The sequence below is a fragment of the Oryctolagus cuniculus genome, chromosome 6, assembly GCF_051225735.1.
Source record: "Oryctolagus cuniculus isolate XC-2025 breed Fujian yellow rabbit chromosome 6, ASM5122573v1, whole genome shotgun sequence".
Lineage (NCBI taxonomy): Eukaryota > Metazoa > Chordata > Mammalia > Lagomorpha > Leporidae > Oryctolagus > Oryctolagus cuniculus.
The window spans coordinates 12,936,289-12,955,863 of record NC_142872.1 but is presented as its reverse complement, the minus strand read 5'-3'; the positions used below and the strand labels follow the sequence as shown (position 1 = coordinate 12,955,863).

At 38.8% G+C, this 19,575-nt stretch overlaps 1 long non-coding RNA gene across 1 annotated transcript in view; it reads left to right on the top strand.

The window, feature by feature from the left end:
* The window catches only part of LOC149126018 (uncharacterized), a 29,676-nt gene that overhangs the window by 8,915 nt on the left and 1,186 nt on the right, over positions 1 to 19,575 (top strand). The window contains exon 3 of the long non-coding RNA XR_016235218.1: positions 16,629 to 16,720. This is a non-coding gene — a long non-coding RNA (uncharacterized LOC149126018). The remainder of the gene's footprint in view (positions 1 to 16,628; positions 16,721 to 19,575) is intronic.

Genomic DNA, 19,575 nt, shown 5'->3' with positions numbered 1-19,575 from the left:
TCAATAAATATTGAGCTAATACACTTTGTAAACTATAAATCTCTTTATATGTATGATTTGTTTCTTTTAATTATTTTCCAGTCAGCCCAAGATAGGCTCAAGATTATTGTCACAAAGTTTATAATAATTTAAAGCTAAGAGTAGAAAATATCACTTAAACACAGTTCAGATTTCTTCAACATACTGATTGACTTCGATCTATTTTAATAAATGTTTCTGAAAAATCTATTTTGCAATGCATTGTACTAGGTTCAGTAGGAGTTTCAAAAATAATGAAGGCATTGCTAATGTCCTGTGGACTTACCAAGCAGTAACTTTCATAATTCTCACATTAAGACAGACTGCCACAGAGAGAGTACAAAATATCAGTAGAGTTTTACATGTAGTAAGAGAGCAATTTGACTGTAAGTCTTCCTAGAAGAGATTGGATTTGGGTACAGCTTTGAAGGAAAGGTGGCACTCCAGTAACTAGAGTGGAGGGGCCACTGTTGTGGTACAGGGGACAAGCCATGGCCTGTGACATTGGCATCCTGTATCACAGTACCTGTTCATGTCCTAGGTGCTCACTTCCAACCCAGCTTGCTGCTAATGTGCCTGGGAGGGCAGCAGATGAATGCCCAACTACTGGGTTCCCTGCCACCCTTGTGGGAGACTGGGATGATGTTCCTAGCTCCTGGCTTCAGCCTGGCACAGACCTGGCTATTTCAGCCATTTGGGGCATGAAGCAGCAGATAGAAAACCTCTTTCTTTTTCTCTCTCCCTCTCTCTCTCTCCCCTGCTCCCTCTCCCTCTCTCAATCTTGCTCTGCCTTTCAGATAAATAAAATAAATAAACAAATAAATGATCTTAAAAATATAAGAATCTATGGAGTAGAGAGAAAATTCACAGCAGAGGAAATAAGTGAAATATAAGAACTGTATCAAAAGATGATCTATTTGATACACTGAATAGAGTTTCTATAAGAGTTTTAATAAACTCTAAAAATTCCCAAAAATGTTGATAGGCATAAAAATTAAAATGTTTTGCATTTCTTCAGTATACCTTCCATCCATATCCCCACCTAAAAATGGGAAATTTTTTAAAGAGGGAGCAGTGTTTTGAGCCCACCACCCCAATCCCTAAATCATTTCAGTAGACAGGAAGAATGGGTTTCAAATACGTGGGGATTCATGGATCTGTAAATGAGTAATTTAAAAGGGAATTTTGCTTGATGAAAACTTGAGAGACACTAAAGTGAGTGGAGTAAAAACCTGTTCAGAGGAAATATTTTCAATTTGTATGTAACCATCAAGGGGCAAGAGTTTTATAGCAAACATTGTGGGCCACTTATCCATTAAAACCAAGAGAGTGGTAGCTGGTGCAGTTAAAATTGGCAGGTCACTTGGCCTGTCACTGAAGGAATCGAATGCTGTTTCTTTGATAAAAGTAGAGTTTGATGGAGAAGCTTTCTTGCTTTTCCAAATTCATAGTCAGTCACTAGCTCTGCTTCATCACGTTCCAGCTCTCCGTTGGTAACTTTCCCTGTTGCCGCTGCACTGGAACTCACTTAGAAAGGTCACCAGTGATCTCCCAGGTACTCGGCTGAGAGCTCCAGGTACAATATCTCCATCCCGGTCCTCTGCAGGGTTGATTTGCTTGAATGTGCTGGTTGAGCCCGTGATCCCCTTTCTCTCTGAGTTAGAAGCTTTGCCAGACAGTGGGCACTCCGTCCCAGACATTTCCCCCACTTGATGCTAGCCACAGGGATTCAAAGAACGACTCGGCCCAAAATGTCAATCATGCTGAGGCTGGAAATCCTTGATGTGTGTTCAAGCTTCTGAGAACCGTCTGTGAATAGTGCGAGGAGCCACTGAGGCCTGGTCTTTGGGAGAGGCCAGTTGCTGAGGCAATGAGAGCAAAGCCTTCCTGTTCAGGGAATTTAAAATCAATACTGTGCTCACCACAGGTCTGTGTACTTCTGTTATCATCATGAACAAGCCATTTTGACGAAAAAGCAGTCATTGATAAAGTTCTCCTCTTGCCTCGAGACTTAACATGGCTGACCCATGCCACAATTGTCAGTGAGCTTTCTTAAACAAAACTCATCGTAATGTCCCTCCCACCCCTAAAATCCTTCACGGAGTTTTTCACTGATTTTCAGAAGCAAAACCAAACCTCTTTGCATGGATCTATGGTTTGGATGTGGTTTGTCCACAAAGATTTGCGTGGACACAGTGTGGTGGTGTTGAGAGGTCAGAACCTTGAAGAGTTGTGCCTTATTGGAAGATAATTGGGTCACTGGGGGCACACTCCTATAAGGAATTAGCATAGTTCTCCCGAGGGGACAGTCGGTTTCCTTCAGTGTCTAATCCTTTTGCATGCAGCTGGTTCCCCACGGTCTTTTCCTCTGCCTTGTTGTGAATCAGCCAGGTGTCTCTCACTGGAATACTGATGACATGACTCTCCAGTCACTGTTGAACCAAATAAACCTTTAGTTCACAAGGGACTCAGCCTCAGGCACTTTGTTACAGCAATGGGAGGTGGACTAGCATGTGTGTACAACAGGCTCTTCAGCTTTTTGTCCTTACTGACATCTCCAAATTCAAGGCACTTCAAAGTTTTATAAACATTGAAAATTTTGCATCATTTCCTGTGATATCCCTTATTGAATATGCCATTGTAGGTACTAATTCTTGACATGAAACACTTTTTTTTTTTTTTAAAGTCAGAGTGACAGAGAGAGAGAAAGAGGTTCACTCTCTAAATGCCTGCAACAGCTGGGGATGGGCCAAACTGAAACAGGAACTAGGATTCCATCTGGGTCTCCCACATGGGTGGCGGAATCCTCTGCTGGTGAACTAGCCAGAGGCTGGATTAGAAGTAGAAGAGCAGGGACTTGAACCAGTGCTGCCAGATGGGATAGGGGTGTCCCAGTCAGTAGCTTAATCTGCTGCACCACAACACTTGCCCTGGAATGCCTCTTTGATACCTCATTGCTCATCTTTGCCCAGGAGTCCATCCACCAAGTTTTGTTTTTATTCTTATCCTTTATACCTTAACTCAGGTGTCACTCCACCCCAACCCCACAAACAAGTTGTGGTGACCCTGGGTGAGTTAGTGATACTCCTATATTCATGGCATATTTTCATCATTGATCACTGCAAAGTTTGTTTGTTATTTTGCTTATGTACTTCCTCTTTTCACCCCTACTTCTCACAATCCCTATGGTAGCTAATTATTTTATTGTATTTAATATGTATTTTGGGGGGGCAACAAGTTTTGCAAAATGTGGATTTATCTGATTGTGTTTGAAATTGTTCACTGATCATGATGTTGCATGACTATGTTACTGTGTAATTGTGTCATACTTGTAATTGTTCATGTTGTATAGTTTCCATTTTACCTATATTCTATTTTAGTGTTTGATGCCCATTCCTGCCATCATAAATAATATATATCCATATATATGTCCACTTAGGATATTTGTAAGAATATTTTTGTAGGGTTTTTTGCCACTAAATGCTTAACAACCTGCTCTTAGTGGATGAAAATTATTTGTGTGTTCATTATAAACTATATCGGTATATAAGATACATAGTACATGATTTATAATTAATATTAAAACAGATAGTACTTTTTATTGTAAATTCATAGACCAAATCTTGGAAGACATTTCATTGATTTTTCCTGAAGTGTTTTATTCATGGCCAAATTATGTTTTCAACTGATGAATGAGCTTACTTCTGCCATGAATATTAACTGATATTTTCACATAGATTAATGAGTAAAGCAGTGAAAATCATGAAGATGTATGTTGAAACTGCGTTTGTTCATGGGTGACCTGAGCAACTTCTTGGCTGAACTGGATGATAGTTTTCAAGTACTGGAAGAACATCATACTCTTTATAAGAAAAAAAGATACACTAAACTTCCTTTTTTGTGATTTTAATTTATTCATTTACATTCTACTGGGTTTTATACATTTTTGATTTACATGCAGTAATTGTACATATCTTTAGGATACAGTGTGATATTTCAACACATGTATACAGTGGGTAATGATCAAAGCAGAGTGATTAGCTTTTCAGTTTCCTCATCATTGCTTTATGCTTGGAAGGAATGAGCTTCCCTCTTTAAGTTCTTCATAAAACATATAATAAGTAACCTTTTTTTGAGTTTGCATGAATATTACTTTTTTCCCAAAGAAACCTTTTATTAAATGAGTACAAATTTCTTAAGTACAACTTTAAGAATATAGTAATTCTTCCCACCATGCCTGCCCTCCCACCTCAACTCTGACCCCACCTCCTCCTCCCTCTCCCATTCCCATTCTTCGTTCTCCATTAAGGAAAAATTATTGTTCCTCTACAGTCAAGACAAGGGCTATTCAACTCATTGCTTCTCAAAGTGTCAATTTCACTTCTACAAATTGCCTTTTAGGTGCTCTATTAGTTATCACAGATCAGGAAGAACATATGATATTTGTCTCTTTAAGACTGGCTTATTTCGCTAAATATGGTGTTTTCCAGATTCATCAGTTTTGTTGCAAATGACCAGATTTCATTTTTTGTAATGCTGTGCAATATTCCATGTTGCACATACCATATAATTTCTTTATCCAGTCTTTAGTTGATGGGCATTTAGATGGATTCCATGTCTTATCTATTATGAATTGAGCTGCAATAAACATGGGGGTGCAGATAACTCTTTTATTTGCTGATTTCATTTCCCATGGGTAAATTCCCAGTAGTGGGATGGCTGGATTATATGGTAGGTTTATATTCAGATTTCTGAGGTATCTCCAAACTGATTTCCATAGTGGTTTTGCCAGTTTACATTCCCACCAACAGTGGATTAGGGTACCTTTTTCCCCACGTCCTTGCTAGCATTTGTTGTTTGTTGATTTCTATATGAAAGCCATTCTTACTGGGGTGAGGCAAAACCTCATTGTGGTATTGATTTGCATTTCTCTGATGCCTAGTGATCGTGAGCATTTTTTTATGTGTCTGTTGGCCATTTGGATTTTCTCTTTTGAAAAATGTCTGTTTAAATCCTTTGCCCATTTCTTAACTGGGTTATTCATTTGGTGTTGCTGAGTTTCTTGATCTCTTTAAACATTCTGGTTATTAATCCTTTATCGGTTGCATTGTTTGCAAATAATTTCTCCCATTCTGTCAGTTGCCTGTTCACTCTCCTGAGTGACTCTTTTGCAGTATAGAAACCTCTCAACTTAATGTAATTCTATTTGTTGATTATGGCTTTGATTGCCTGTGCCTCTGGGGTCATTTCCAGGAATTCTTTGCCTGTGCCAATGTCTTATAGGGTTTACCCAATGTTCTCTAATAATTTTATGGTGTCAGGTCAGAGATTTGGGTCTTTAATCCTTTTTGAAAGGATTTTTGTGTAAGGAAGGGTCCTGCTTCATACTTCTGCATGTGGAAATCCAGTTTTCCCAGCTTCATGTGTTAAAGAGACTGTCCTTGTTCCAGGGATTTATTGTAGCTTCTTGGTGAAATTTAATTTTGGTTGTTGATGCTTGGATTGATTTCTGGCATTTCTATTCTGTTCCAATGGCCTATCCATCTGTCTTTGTTCCAGTACCAGGCTATTTTGATTATAACTGTCTTGCAGTATGTCTTGAAATCTGGTATTGTAATGCCTCCTGCTTTGTTTTTTTGAGGATTTTTGCGTCTGTTTTCATTGAGGAAATTGGTCTGTAGTTTTCTTTCTCTGTTACATCTTTTCTGGGTTTAGGAATTAAGCTGATGCTGGCTTCATAGAAAGAATTTGGGAAGATTCCCTCCCTTTTAATTGTTTTGAATAACTTGAGAAGTTTAGTTAGTTCTTCTTTAAATATCTGGTAGAATTCAGCAGTGAAACCATCTGGTCCTGGGCTTTTCTTTGTTGGTAGGGTCTTTATTACTGAATCCATTTCCATCTTGGTAATAATATAATGAGTCTGTTGAGGTTTTCTATGTCTTCATGGCTCAATTTATGTAAGTTATATGTGTCCAGGAATCTCTCCATTTCTTCTAGATTCCCCAGTTTTTGGTATACAGTTCTTTGTAGTAATTTCTGATGATTCTTTTTATTTCTGTGGTGTCTGTTGTCACATTTCCTTCTTCACCTCTAATTTATTTATTTGGGTCTTCTCTCTCCTTTTTTTGTTTAGTTGGGCCAATGGTGTGTCAATTTTGTTTATTTTTTCAAAAAACCAGCTCTTCATTTTGCCGATCTTTTGTATTTTTTTGTTTTAATTTGGTTGATTTCTTCTCTAATTTTAATTATTTCTTTTCTTTTGCTGGTTTTGGATTTGGTTTGCTGTAGTTTTTCTCTGTCCTTGCGATGCATTGATAGCTCATATTTGGTGCCTTTCCAATTTCTTGATGTAGGTACCAGTTGCTATAAACTTTCCTCTAACACTGCTTTTGCTGTATCCCATAAGTTTTGTTGTAGTGTCATTTTCATTTGCTTCCAGAAATTTTTTTATTTCTCTTTTGATTTCTTCTGTGACTCACTGTTCATTCAGGAGCATGTTGTTCAGTCTCCATGTGTTTGCATGTGCTCTAGAGATCCATGAGATGCTGATTTCCAGCTTTACCCTACCATTCAACCCAGCCATCCCACTCCTTGGAATTTACCCAAAGGAATTTAAATTGGCAAACAAAAAAGCGGTCTGCACTCTAATGTTTATCGCAGCACAATTCACAATAGCCAAGACCTGGAACCAACCTAAATGCCCATCAACGGTAGACTGGATAAAGACATTATGGGATATGTACTCTTTAGAATACTATACCGCAGTAAGAAACAACGAAATCCAGTCATTTGCAACAAAATGGAAGAATCTGGAACACATCATGCTGAGTGAAGTAAGCCAGTCCCAAAAGGACAAATACCATATGTTCTCCCTGATCGGTGACAACTGACTGAACACCAAAAAGGAAACCTATTGAAGTGAAATGGACACTATGAGAAACGGTGACTTGATCAGCATAGCCCTGACTGTTAATGAACAACTTAATACATTATCCCTCTTAGTATTCTTTTTTTGTCTGTTCTACTTAATATGACTGGTTTAATTCTGTAATTAATACACAGTTATTCTTAAGTGTTGAAAATTAACTGAAATGTGATCCCTGTTAAACATAAGAGTGGGAATAAGAGAGGGAAGAGATGTATAATTTGGGACATGCTCAAGCTTACTTGCCCCAAATGGTAGAGTTAGAAACATACCAGGGGATTCCAATTCAATCCCATTGAGGTGGCATGTACCAATGCCATCTCACTATTCCAAGTGATCAATTTCAGTTCACAATTGATCATAATGAAAGGACTAAGAGTCAAAGGGAGCACATAAACAAGTCTAGTACCTGCTAATACTAACCGATAGAATAAATAAACAGGAGAGTGATCCAACATGGGAAGCGAGATACTCAGCAGACTCATAGAATGGCAGATGTCCTAAATAGCACTCTGGCCTCAGAATCAGCCCCAAAGGCATTCGGATCTGGCTGAAAAGCCCATGAGAGTATTTCAGGCATGGAAAGCCAAGACACTCTGGAAAAACAAACAAACAAACAAACAAAAAAAGACAACAACAACAACTAAATGAAAGATCTCTGTGAGTGAGATCCCAGTGGAAAGAACAGGTCATCAAAGAAGGAGGTACCTTTCTCTGAAGGGAGGAGAGAACCTCCACTTTGACTATGACCTTGTCTAAACAAGATAAGAGTCGGAGAACTCAAGGGGCTTCCAAGGCCTTGGAAACTCATGACTGGAGCATAGGGAGATTACTGATGCTATAGACAGGAGTGTCAATTTGTAAAGTCAACAACAGGAGTCACTGTGCACTTACTCCTCATGTAGGATCTCTGTCCTTAATGTGCTGTACATTGAGATTTAATGCTATAACAAGTACTCAAACAGTATATTTCACTTTGTGTTTCTATGGTGGTGCAAACTGTTGAAATCTTTACTTAATGTATACTAAACTGATCTTCTGTAAAAAAAAAAAAAAAGAAAAAGAAATTATCAATTCCCAACTTGACTCTCACTGGGATTAAACATGACAATAGGTCTGATCTGATTTCATCATCATTTAAAAAATCATCTATTATTTTTCACTTTATGTTTCTGTGTGGGAGCAAACTGTTGAAATCTTTACTTAATGTATACTAAGCTGATCTTCTGTATATTAAGAGAATCGAAAGTGAATCTTGATGTGAATGGAAGGGGAGAGGGAGTGGGAAAGGGGAGGGTTGCAGGTGGGAGGGACGTTATGGGGGGGAAGCCATTGTAATCCATAAGCTGTACTTTGGAAATTTATATTCATTAAATAAAAGTTAAAAAAAAAAGAATACTATACAGCAGTCAAAAACAATGAAATCCGGTCATTTGCAACAAGATGGAGGAATCTGGAAAACATTATGCTGAGTGAATTAAGCCAGTTCCAAAGGGACAAATATCATATGTTCTCCCTGATCAGCGACAACTAACTGAGCAGCAAAGGGGAAACCTGTTGAAATGAAATAGACACTATGAGAAACAGTGACTTAATCAGCTCTTGTCCTGACTGTTGATGAACTCTGTGAAAATTTTTTTTCTGTTAAGATTTGGAATATATTTTGCCATTCTCTCCGAGCCTGTAAAGTTGAGAAGTCTGCTGTGAGTCTAATTGGAGATCTTCTGAAGGGAATCTGGTGATTTCTGTTGTGCACCTTTTAGAATCTTTTCTTTATGTTTTACTATGGAGAGTTTGACTACAATGTATCGTCATGAAATTGGAGTTCTGTATGCTTCTTGTACTTGGATTTCCCTTTCTTTCTGCAAATTGGGGAAATTTTTTGTTATCATTTTACTAAAATGCCCTTCTATTCCCTTCTCTCTTTCCACACCCTCAGGAATTCCTAGAACCCATATGCTGGGTCATTTGATAGTATCCTGTAGATTATCAACAGTGTTTTTTAGTTGTCTAATTTCTTCTTGTGTTTGGTCTGACTGTGTAATTTCCTGTGCTTTGTCTTCTAAGTCAGATATTCTTTCTTATGCTTCACTGATTCTATTGCTAAGGTTTTCTATTCTATTTTTTAACTTCTACTGAATTATTCATTTCCTGATTTCATTTTGATTTCTCTTTAAGATCTCAGTTTTGTAGGAGAAAATTTCTTTCATGTCATGTATGGATTTCATTAGTTTATGCATCTGCTTCTGATTACTTCTAAGTAATCATGTGGTCAATTTTTTGAACTCTATTTTTGGCATTTCTTCAATCATATCTTTGCAATCTAGTATTGAATTGCTCTGTCCTTTTGGGAGTGTCACATGGTCTTCCTTATTATTGTTTCTTGGGTTGGTGCGTTTGTTATTTGGCATTTTTGGAGATATTCATTGGTTTCTTCTTTTTTTCCCCATGTGTTGGCGTTTATCTTTGGACTATGAGTAGATTAGTAGAGTGTCTACTTTCAAGGAATATCTAGAGGTGTGTTGTGGGTGTGGCTAGAGATCTCTGTTCAGTGCTTCAGTGTGAGGGCATATCTTAGGTGACACACCCAGTTTTGGCATGGTAAATCTCTCTCTCTTTTTCTCTTTTTTTAATTAGAGGGGAAGGTTTCTTCTTATCTGTTGATGTAGACTCAATTGAGCTCCTGTCCTCGAATGAGACCAGTGCCTAGCCCTAGCCCCAATGAGTATACTATTTGTCTACTCTGCCACAAGGACCACACATGAGGATATGTGCAGTCCTCAGTGTAAGCTCAGATTCCCTAGCAGTGTCCTTTGCCAAGTAACTAGGTAGCCTTGATTGTGTGGAGCTTGCCACACTGACTGCCCAAAGTCCCAGCCACTCCCTGAGTCCTCCCTCACAGCCTTAGTATTTTCACAGTCTTGGTACACAAGCCTCCCACAGTCATGAGCACCCAGCCACCTGTCTGTTCTCCCTACCAGAGTCAGGAGTCTCTGCTTAGCTGGTTGCTGGGCATGGACACAAGCTGGCACAGCTGTTATGTGTATCCAAAATGATGCCTCCTGTCAGCTTGTTACAGGATGCCTTTGCAGGGTGATTGGGGAGAGAGAAAATGTGCCCCCCCTTTTTTTCTCCTCTAGTTTGGTGGGTACACTATCCCCCACGGGGCTCTAAGCCAGATTCCCTCTAGGCTCCTCCTGCAGCTTTTTCCCCAGTGGCTTGGGCTGCTGCAGTCTGGTCACACCTCACTCTAACACTGGTGTGGAGGCTCTTGGCTGCTGGGGTCCTAAGTTGTGTGTGTCCTCGCCCTCCACATAGGTGCACTGTGTTCCTCCAATTTATGTAGAGTTTCTTCTGCTGTTTTCTCTCTAACTCTTCCCTGAGATGGCATTCTTTCTGCTTTTTTAAAAAATATCTTCTCCTAGACTTGAGCATCAAGCTCCCTCCCTACTCTGCCATATTAATCTAATCTATAAGTAAACTTCTTTACTAACATTTTCTTCTTCACTGCCTAAGTCTAGAGTCAATCAATAAAATAATAAAGCAGTCCTTTATTTTGATCTTTGCTGATGTCTGTGGTGTAAATGTTCCCACCATTACCTGTTTCAGGCTATGAAAGTTAAGTCACAGAGTGGGAAAAGCAGGAGATGTAAGCAACAATGTGCTATTTTGTAGAATATATCATATGACCAAAAAAGACATCATTCTAAGAGCGTACATACTAATATGATTAGTAAAAGAATTAATTTGATTTTTAACAATTTACTTACTTGTGAGCTTATATAAATTAGCATAGAACAATATCTATATTTAACAGCAGATTATGTTCTTGGCATTTTACTCTTTGGTGTATTAAACTGTCTCAGGTAATCTCATCTACTCCCAATATTTCACTTTCCTTTTAAAGCAGTATTTCTCAAATTATGTTCTATAGTGTGCTTCAAGGGTAGGTATGGCTAGAAAAATGATTCTACAATCAAGTATATTTAGAGTTGTTTGTGTGATTCATATGTAAAATCACATTAAATCCTTTGATAGTTTTAAAGTAAAGGACTCTCTAATCCGTGTTTAAATTACTCCTTCCCAATCTTATTGGGTCACAAAACATGGCATGATATGTTTGTTATATCCGTTGAAACTGTGTATCCAAGTTTTGGGAAATGTTGGCATAAATTTATATTTTATAATTTATATATATTATAAATTTATTACTTTCATTTGATCCCCAAAACTGAATTTCCAGCTATCTCTTTCGTCTTCAGAAAGACTTCAGGATTGCATTGTATGTTACTAGGTCCATTGCCGTGCCACTGAACTGAAGCAAGCCCAAGACCACCAGAAGCAAAGCTCTACTTACAGAAGTTGGGTTCATTAATGTCTCAGTGAAGCACACACACCACTGTGAAAATTAATCTGCTTTCTTAACATTTTCTTCTTCAGTGTCACAAGTCCAGGGTCAATCAATAAGCAAGGAATCGGTTTTTTGATTTATGATGTCTCTTGCTGAGAGGGTATTAGAAGGAGCTTATAGGATTGGGATTGTTTTAAGTCTTTTTGGGGAAGACCTAATGAAGCCAGGGCCAGACCAAAGTTGAGTGTGTCCGGAGAGCAGGAGATAAATCCATGAATAACTCAATACATCTTAAATGGGGGAGGCTGACAGGAGGGGAGATAGAGCTGAGTTGGTGAAGCAGCAGCAGGCACTTGCTCGTGATGTTGATATTCTGAGATTGCTTGTGTTTAGGAGCAGGTAACCTGGCTAAGTCCTTCACATCAAAAGGGTTTGGGACAGCAGAGGGCCAGCTGCCAGCTCCCAACCAGTTCTCCAGTACTACAGGCTGCATTTGACTTCCTCAGCCCCATTTGCAATCCTCATTCTTTGTTCTGTCCTAATTATTGTCATGGCCTTAGTCAGTGAAACAGGAAATATTTGATTAACTTAAATCTCCCATGCTCTTATCTCTGACATCTTATAGATTAGTCACTGATGTTTGTGTAGGAATTCATGGAAAACCTTTTGAAGTCATTCCTGCTCTTCTGTCTCCCTGTCGCTCCCCCATTCACGGAGGAACGACACTGGACCCTGCGCTGTTCTTTTGTCTGCTCGGCCCTTCCCAGGTTAGCTGCCATTCCCTCACTCGCGGAGGAACGATGCCGTCCTGGGTTAGCTGCCGGCCCCTCCACCTCCGTGGAGGGGTGGCACCCCCCGCCGCTTTCCCTGCTTCCGCGGAAGAGCGGCACACCGCCAGCTGGCTCTCTCGGGGGCTGCTCAGATGTTCCTCAGGTGTTCCTTCAGATGTTCCTGGTGCATGTTGTCTCTCTCCTCCTTTATAGTCCTCTTCCACCAATCCCAACTCTGCTACCCACACGCCGAGCACGCTGCTCTCCTCCAATCAGGAGCAGGATCAGCTCCTGCAGCTTATCAAACTGATGAGGCAGCTGCATAGAGGTTGTTTGGTCTCTCTCTCTCAGCGCCATATTGTGGCAGAGCAGATGCATAGAATAAGTCTTAATTCCAGTAACTTAGTCTAGTCTCAGTTGCTCCCCACATCTCCCTACATATGTTCAGGCCCTCCTTGTTTTGTACAAGGAAGACTGCAATGCACAGAAAACTGTTATTTCTGATGCTAGTTGTATACCCATGCCATTCTCTAGTATTGTCAAAGTCTTCCTCACAGAGCATAGGATTACGCTGTTCCTCCCTCTGAGAGCCTTAAATGACTTACTTTATACATTTAAAACATTTTAGTGTTTATTCATTTATTAGTTGATATGCATTTGGGTTCTTTTCATTTTTGGTGATTATGAATAATATTACTTTGAATATTTACAGACAAGATTTTATGGATGGATTTTTTTCAGTTACTGTGGTTGTACAACTGCAAGTTGGAGTTGCTGAATCGTATGTGAACTCTGTGTTTAACATTTTGAAGAATCACTTGTTTTCCAAACTATCTGCACAGTTTTCCATTTCCACTATAAATATTTCTGGGGCTCAGTTTCTCAGCATCTTCTCCGATAGTTGCTGTTGTCTTTTTTGAACTTAATATTTTATTTTTGAGGTAACATTTTTAATTTATATTATCCTCAAAAGCTTATTGTTTCATTAAATCAATAGTTAAACAAATAAAAGTAAAAAGACTAAGATTCAGCAGGAAAATAGGCAAAAGCTTTAAACAATAATCAAATGAAAAGATGTTTACATTCATTCACATGAATTTTAAAATAGTAACAGTTATTAAAACTATAATAGTATATAATTCTTAACAATTTGTTTCACAAAGATGTAAAACAAAGATTGATAAAATACTTAATTTGCAACAAACTTGACACACTTAATGTTTTTTTTATTGATATGAAGAGAACAGACATTATGGTATATATACACAATGGAATACTACTCAGCCAAAAAAAGAAATGAGATCTTTTCTTTTGCAGCAGATGGATGCAACTAGAGACCATTATGCTTAGTGAGTTATGCCAGTCCCAAAAAGACAATTAGCATACATTTTCTCTGATATGTGGTCCTTAATATAGAATACATAGAGTATTAGTTAATACAGAATACAAAAAGCTCACAATGTATAATAACACAACAGACATCTTAAGATTTGATTATTGTTTAGAGCCTTTGTCTATATTCTTGTGGAACAGTGGTTTTTCTAATTTTTGCTTGTTGAACAGTATGGCTAGTGGTGCATTAAGCCTTTGATTATACAGTAATTTGAAAGTGTGCTATTGCAAAAATTAAAGGAAATTGATACATTTCTAAAGTGTAAAATTTGTATTTATTTATTATATTTATTTATTCATTGTGCAGAGAGAGAGAGAGAGAGAGGAAAAGACAGATGAACGCAAATGGAGAACTCAGATCAATAGGTTCACTCCACAAATGTCAGCAATATTCTGGGCTGCCTTGGGACTGAAACTGGGACCTAAAAATCAATCCAGGTAGCAGTAAACCATTACTTGAAACATCTTGATGCCTCCTAGGGTGTGCATTAATAGGGAACTGGAGTCAGGAGCCAGACCTGAGTATTGAACTTTGGTACTTTGATGTGGGAATGCAGGCATCTTACCCAGTTTTTATCTCTAGCCTAAATGCATACTCCAGTTTGTGCTCATAACATATATTTTACTACACAAAGTCTAAAGTCTGCCATTCAAGGTCCTTGGCATTTTAGTGCATTTTAACATTGCCATTTCCCTTTATACCAATCCTAATAGTCCTCATGCATGATCTACAACCAATATTTCCTATCATGTACTTTCACTGGTCTGTATTATTTCCAAAATGAAGTCTTAAAATTGTATGACCATTAATGCGCTTGTTAAATGCTTGTGCTCCCTATGAAGCTCTAACATTAGTGTCAGCAGGAACTCCCGTCTAGTTTTTCCTCATCATTCTTTCTATTATCTAGTATTGTATCCAGGCTATTAACATAGAATTCTAGGCAAATTATGCTCTTTGTAATTATGTAATGGGTATATTGTGGAATGAGTTCCTGGTAAAATTGAAGATATTATCAATAGGCAATAGCGAAGTCATATTTTTTGTTAATATAAAGAGAACAGATTTTGTGCATCCCATAGGTAAAGTTCTGAGAAGACAACCACAATTCCCTCACTCCTCTGCTTCCCTGCCAATCCCTTCTCTTCCTCTCCTCTCTTTATCAGTTTTTGCAAAGATATACTTTTTTAAAAAGATTTATTTATTTTATTCAAAAGTCAGAGTTACACAGAGAGAGAAGGAGAGGCAGAGAAAGAGAGAGAGAGATATGTCTTCGATCTGCTGGTTCACTCCCCAACTGGCCACAACGGCCGAAGCTGTGCAAATCTGAAGCCAGGAAGCTTTCCCTAGGCCATAGCAGAGAGCTGGATCGGAAGTGGAGCAGCCAGGTCTCAAACCATCACCCATATGGGATGCTGGTACTGCAGGCGGTGGCCTTACCCATTACACCACAGCACCGGCCCAAATGAAGATATACTTTTAGTTCACTAAATATTCGTAAGCTTAGTTCACTACTAATCGTAATATTCAACAACTAAAAGTAGGAAGACCACAGTTCCACATGACTATAAACTTGAGCTAAAAATAGCAATTATGTTGCAAAGTGACCATTTCATTCCTATGCATTGTATTCTATATTAGCTGCCACATATCATAGAAAACATATGATATTTGTGTTTTTGAGACTGGCTTATTTCACTAAGCATGGTCATTAGCAGCTTCATCCAGTTTGTTGAAAAAGACAAAATTTCATCTTTTTTATGGCTGAGTAGTATTCCATAGTAAATATGTATCATTTTTTCTTTTTTTAACTTTTATTTAATGAATATAAATTTCCAAAGTACGACTTATGGATTACAATGGCTTCCCCCCTGTTGTCTGTTAATGGACATCTGGGTTGCTTCCATATCTTAGCTATTACGAATTAAGCTGCAACAAACATGGGGGTACAGATAACTCTTTCATATGCTGATTTCATTTCCTTTGAATAAATTCCCAAGAGTGGGATAGCTGGGTCATATGGTAGATCTATTTTCAGATGTCTGAGGAAACTCCATACTGTCTTCCATAATGGTTTTGCATTTTCATTCCCACCAGTAATGGATTAGGGTACGTATTTCCCCACATCCTCACCACCATACTTTTTTTTAAATTGATTTTTGGATGATAGTCATTTTAATTGGGGTGACGTTAAACCTCACTGTGGCTTTTATTTGCATTTACCTGATGACTAATGGTCCTGAGCATTTATTTTCATGTGTTTGTTGGCCATTTGAATTTTGTCCTTTGAAAAATGTCTGTTAATGTCCTTTGCTCATTTCTTGACTGGATTATTTCTTTTGTTTTTGAGTTTCTTGAGCTCTTTATGGATTCTGGGTTATTAATCCTTTATCAGTTGTGCAGTTTGCAAATATTTTCTCCCATTCTGTCAGATGCCTCTTCACTCTGCTGAGGGTTTGAGTGTTGACTTTGCAGTGCAGAGGCTTCTTAGCTTGATGTAATCCCATTTGTCTGCTTTTTCTTTGATTATCTGTGCTTCTGGGATCTTTTGCAAGAACTATTTGCCTATACCACTGTCTTGCAGAGTTTCCCCAATGTTCTCTTCTGGTAATTTGGTGGTATCAGGTCATAAATTTATATCTTTGATCCATTTCGAGTTGATATTCTGTAAAAGGTGTTAAGGCAGGGGTCTTGTTTCATAGTTGGCATGTGGAGACCCAATTTCCCAGCACCTTTTGTTGAAGACTGTCCTTTCTCCAGGGATTGAATTTAGTTCCTTTGTCAAAGAGTGGTTGGTTGTAGATGCATGGGTTGGTTTCTGGGTTTCTATTCTGTTCCATTGGTCTACATATCTATTTACATATCTTTGTTTTAAGGGAAGGGTTTATTATCAGGTGGAGGAAGCCTGACAAGGCCGGGAGGAGAGGACAGCAGAGTAAGAGAGAGAGGAATCACAAGAGGAGGCAAGTGTGCAGGGGCCAGGGAAGTAGGAGCAGTGAATCCCATTAGGGTGGAGCTGGAACTGACACCTGTGGTTAGGCCATCTGTTCACCTGGCCTCTAGCAATGGTGGCAGGGGCTAGAGCCTAGGATGGTGTCTGAGACATAGATTGTGTCACGGGTAAGACCTGTGCCTTTTTACTAACATTCTCCCTTTTTGTTTTTTATAAAGCAGGTGTTGTATGGGATTACATTGGCCCCAAAATTCCAGGAGGCATAGAAGGACAATGATCTGTCATTATAGCTACTTCCTTCTGACGTGGAGCGGTGAGTTACTCTCCGCTGGCAGGGGGTGATGTCTTAAGCCTTGATCTGGGTGAGGAGCCAAGTATATCCCTGTAGCAGCATTTGGTTGACAGGCTGGTGGGTGAAGGCTTTGGTTTGTTCCCTTATCATCTCCTGTAAATGCTTAAACAGAAAAGACAGATTAAAGGCCAGAGTGAGACTAGCAGCCAATGGTCCTAGGAGTGGCATTAACCAAGTAATGAGGATTTTATAAAAGAGAGGAAATGAGGGGGTCTCTGGACCCTAGTGAAGACTGTTAGATGGATGCGGTTTTATGTAGCCTGATTGGTTAACATAACAACCACGCTGTTAAGGCCGTCTGTCCCATAGTACCACGCCTGTTAGTGAGGTGATTTGGTTTTGGAGCCCTCAGATGGCATCAGCTGAGGTCTCAGTGGACCTAGTGACCTCCTCTTGAAGCTGGTGGGGTTGTTTTGGACTTAGTTGGTCGGGATAACATTGTGGCCCAAAGCTGTTCCTTAGGTCACTACTGAGGAGAGTCTACATATCTATTTTTGTGCCAGTATCAGGCTGTTTGCATTATGATTACCCTGAGTATATCTTGTAATTTGGTATTACGATGCCTCCAGCTTTGCTTTTGTTGTCTAAGATAGCTGTAGCTATTCGGGGTCTCTTGTGTTTCCATATGAATTTTAGCATCATTTATTCTAGATCTGAAAAAGAATGTCATTGGGACTTACTGAGATTACATTAAATCTGTAAATTGCTTTTGGTAGTGTGGACATTTTGATGATATTAATTCTTTCAATCCACAAACGTGGAAGATTTTTCCATTTTTTGTGTCTTGGTCTATTTCTTTAGTGTTTTGTAATTTTCATCATAGAGCTCTTCCACCTCCTTTAAATTTATTCCAAGATATTTATTTTTTGTAGCTATTGTGAATAGGACTGATCTTACAAGTTCTTTATCAGTCATGGCATTATCTTTGTATACAAATGCTATTGCTTTTTGTGTGTTGATCTTTTATTCTGCAACTTTACCAAACTGTCTTGTGAATTCCAATAGTCTCTAAGTGGAGTCTTTTGGTTCCTGATTCTATGTATAGAATCAGGAAATCTAACAAGGATAATCAGACTTCCTCCTTTCTAATTTGTATCCCTTTGGTTTATTTTTCTTTTCTAATGGCTCTGGCTAGAACTTCCAGGATTATACTGAATAGCAGTGGTGAACATGGGCCTTTTTGTTTGGTTACAAATCTTAGTGGGGATGCTTCCAACTTTCCCCATTTAATATGATGCTGGCTATGGGTTTGTTGTATATTGACTTGATTGTGTTGAATAATATTCCTTCTATATTCAGTTTGCTTAAGGTTTTTATCATGAAAGGATGTTGTATTTTATCAAATGCTTTATCTGCATCTATTGAGATAACCGTATGGTTTTTATTCCTTAATTTAGTAATGTGATATATCACATTTATTTATTTGCACATGTTGCTGCATCTCTGAATATGTGGGATAAATCCCACATGTTCTGGGTGAATGATCTTTCTAATGTTTTGGATTCTGTTAGGTACTATTTTGTTGAGGATTTTTTGCTTCTGTGTTCATTAGGTGATGCTGGCCTCATAAAAGGAATATTAGAGGATTCCCTCCTTTCAATTATTTTGAATAGTTTGAGAAGAATTGGAATTAGTTATTTAAAAGTCTGGTAGAATTCAGCGGTGAAACCATCCAGTCCTGGGCTTTTCTTTGTTGAGAGAGTCTTTATTACTGACTCAATCTCCATTTTGGTTATTGGTCTTTTTTAGGTTTCCTATATCTTCATGACTCAATTTTGGTAGATTGTATGTGTCCAGGAATCTATCCATTTATTCTAGATTTTCCAATTTGTTGGCCTATAGCTGTCCTGATTGTTCTTTTTATTACTGTGGTATCCTTTTTTATCTCTGATTTTATTGATTTGGGTCTTTGTCAGTTTGAGCCCCAGAGCATCGATAGGTTGAGTATGGGGGTACCTCACGATCCTAAGTGGGTGCCTATCCCCCTGCCAACCCTCCTGGCCAGACTCAAAGTCAGTCGGAACATGGACTTTTCCCTCTGATAAAATCCCTTTGCCGCATGGGCGAGAGCCGCCACAGCCTCTACTGGAATTAAGATGGCGCCCTTTCCCTGCTGTCACTGGGTGCCTTTTTGGGGAGAAGTGCGCTGCTTTTTCACTGGATTGGGAGGGCCCAGGCCAGACTCAAAGTCAGCTTGTTCTGCTAGGTCCTTCCCCAGACAGTATCAGCAGTGGCACAGGCTGCTGCAATCTGCTCTCACCTCACTCTCAGAAGCTGGCATCTCCTCCAGACCCCATCTTTGGGAGTTGTGGGCGATGTCCCTGCTGGCTGCTCTACTGTCCTCACTGTCCATGCTGCTCCACAGTTTCTGTCTGCTCTGCAACCTTCTCTCCACCTACCCCCTGGGAATTGCTTCTCTCTCTCTCTCTCTCTCTCTCTCTCTCTCTCTCTCTCTTTTTCCCCCAACTCCTTTTATCCAGACTTTCTTAATATTAAGACTATTATTAATAATTATAAGATGAACAAAATGCTACATTAGCATAAGCATACAGACACGTTGAGAGACAGATTAAATGAATTCTTATAAAAAGCAGAATGCAGATATTATAAAATGACTCTGAGTTAAACTGGTTTTTTTAATTCATCGTTAAAGAGATCTGAAAATAAAAATTCTAAATTGATGTTCTGACACCTTTCCAAGATTGAAGAAGCTAAAATTTGAGTAGACTGCATGCTGCCTAGAGAATTTTTAATGAGATTTAAAAGCCACAGCATGTGAATAAGAATGCTTCTAGGTCTTGTACTAACATTAGAAC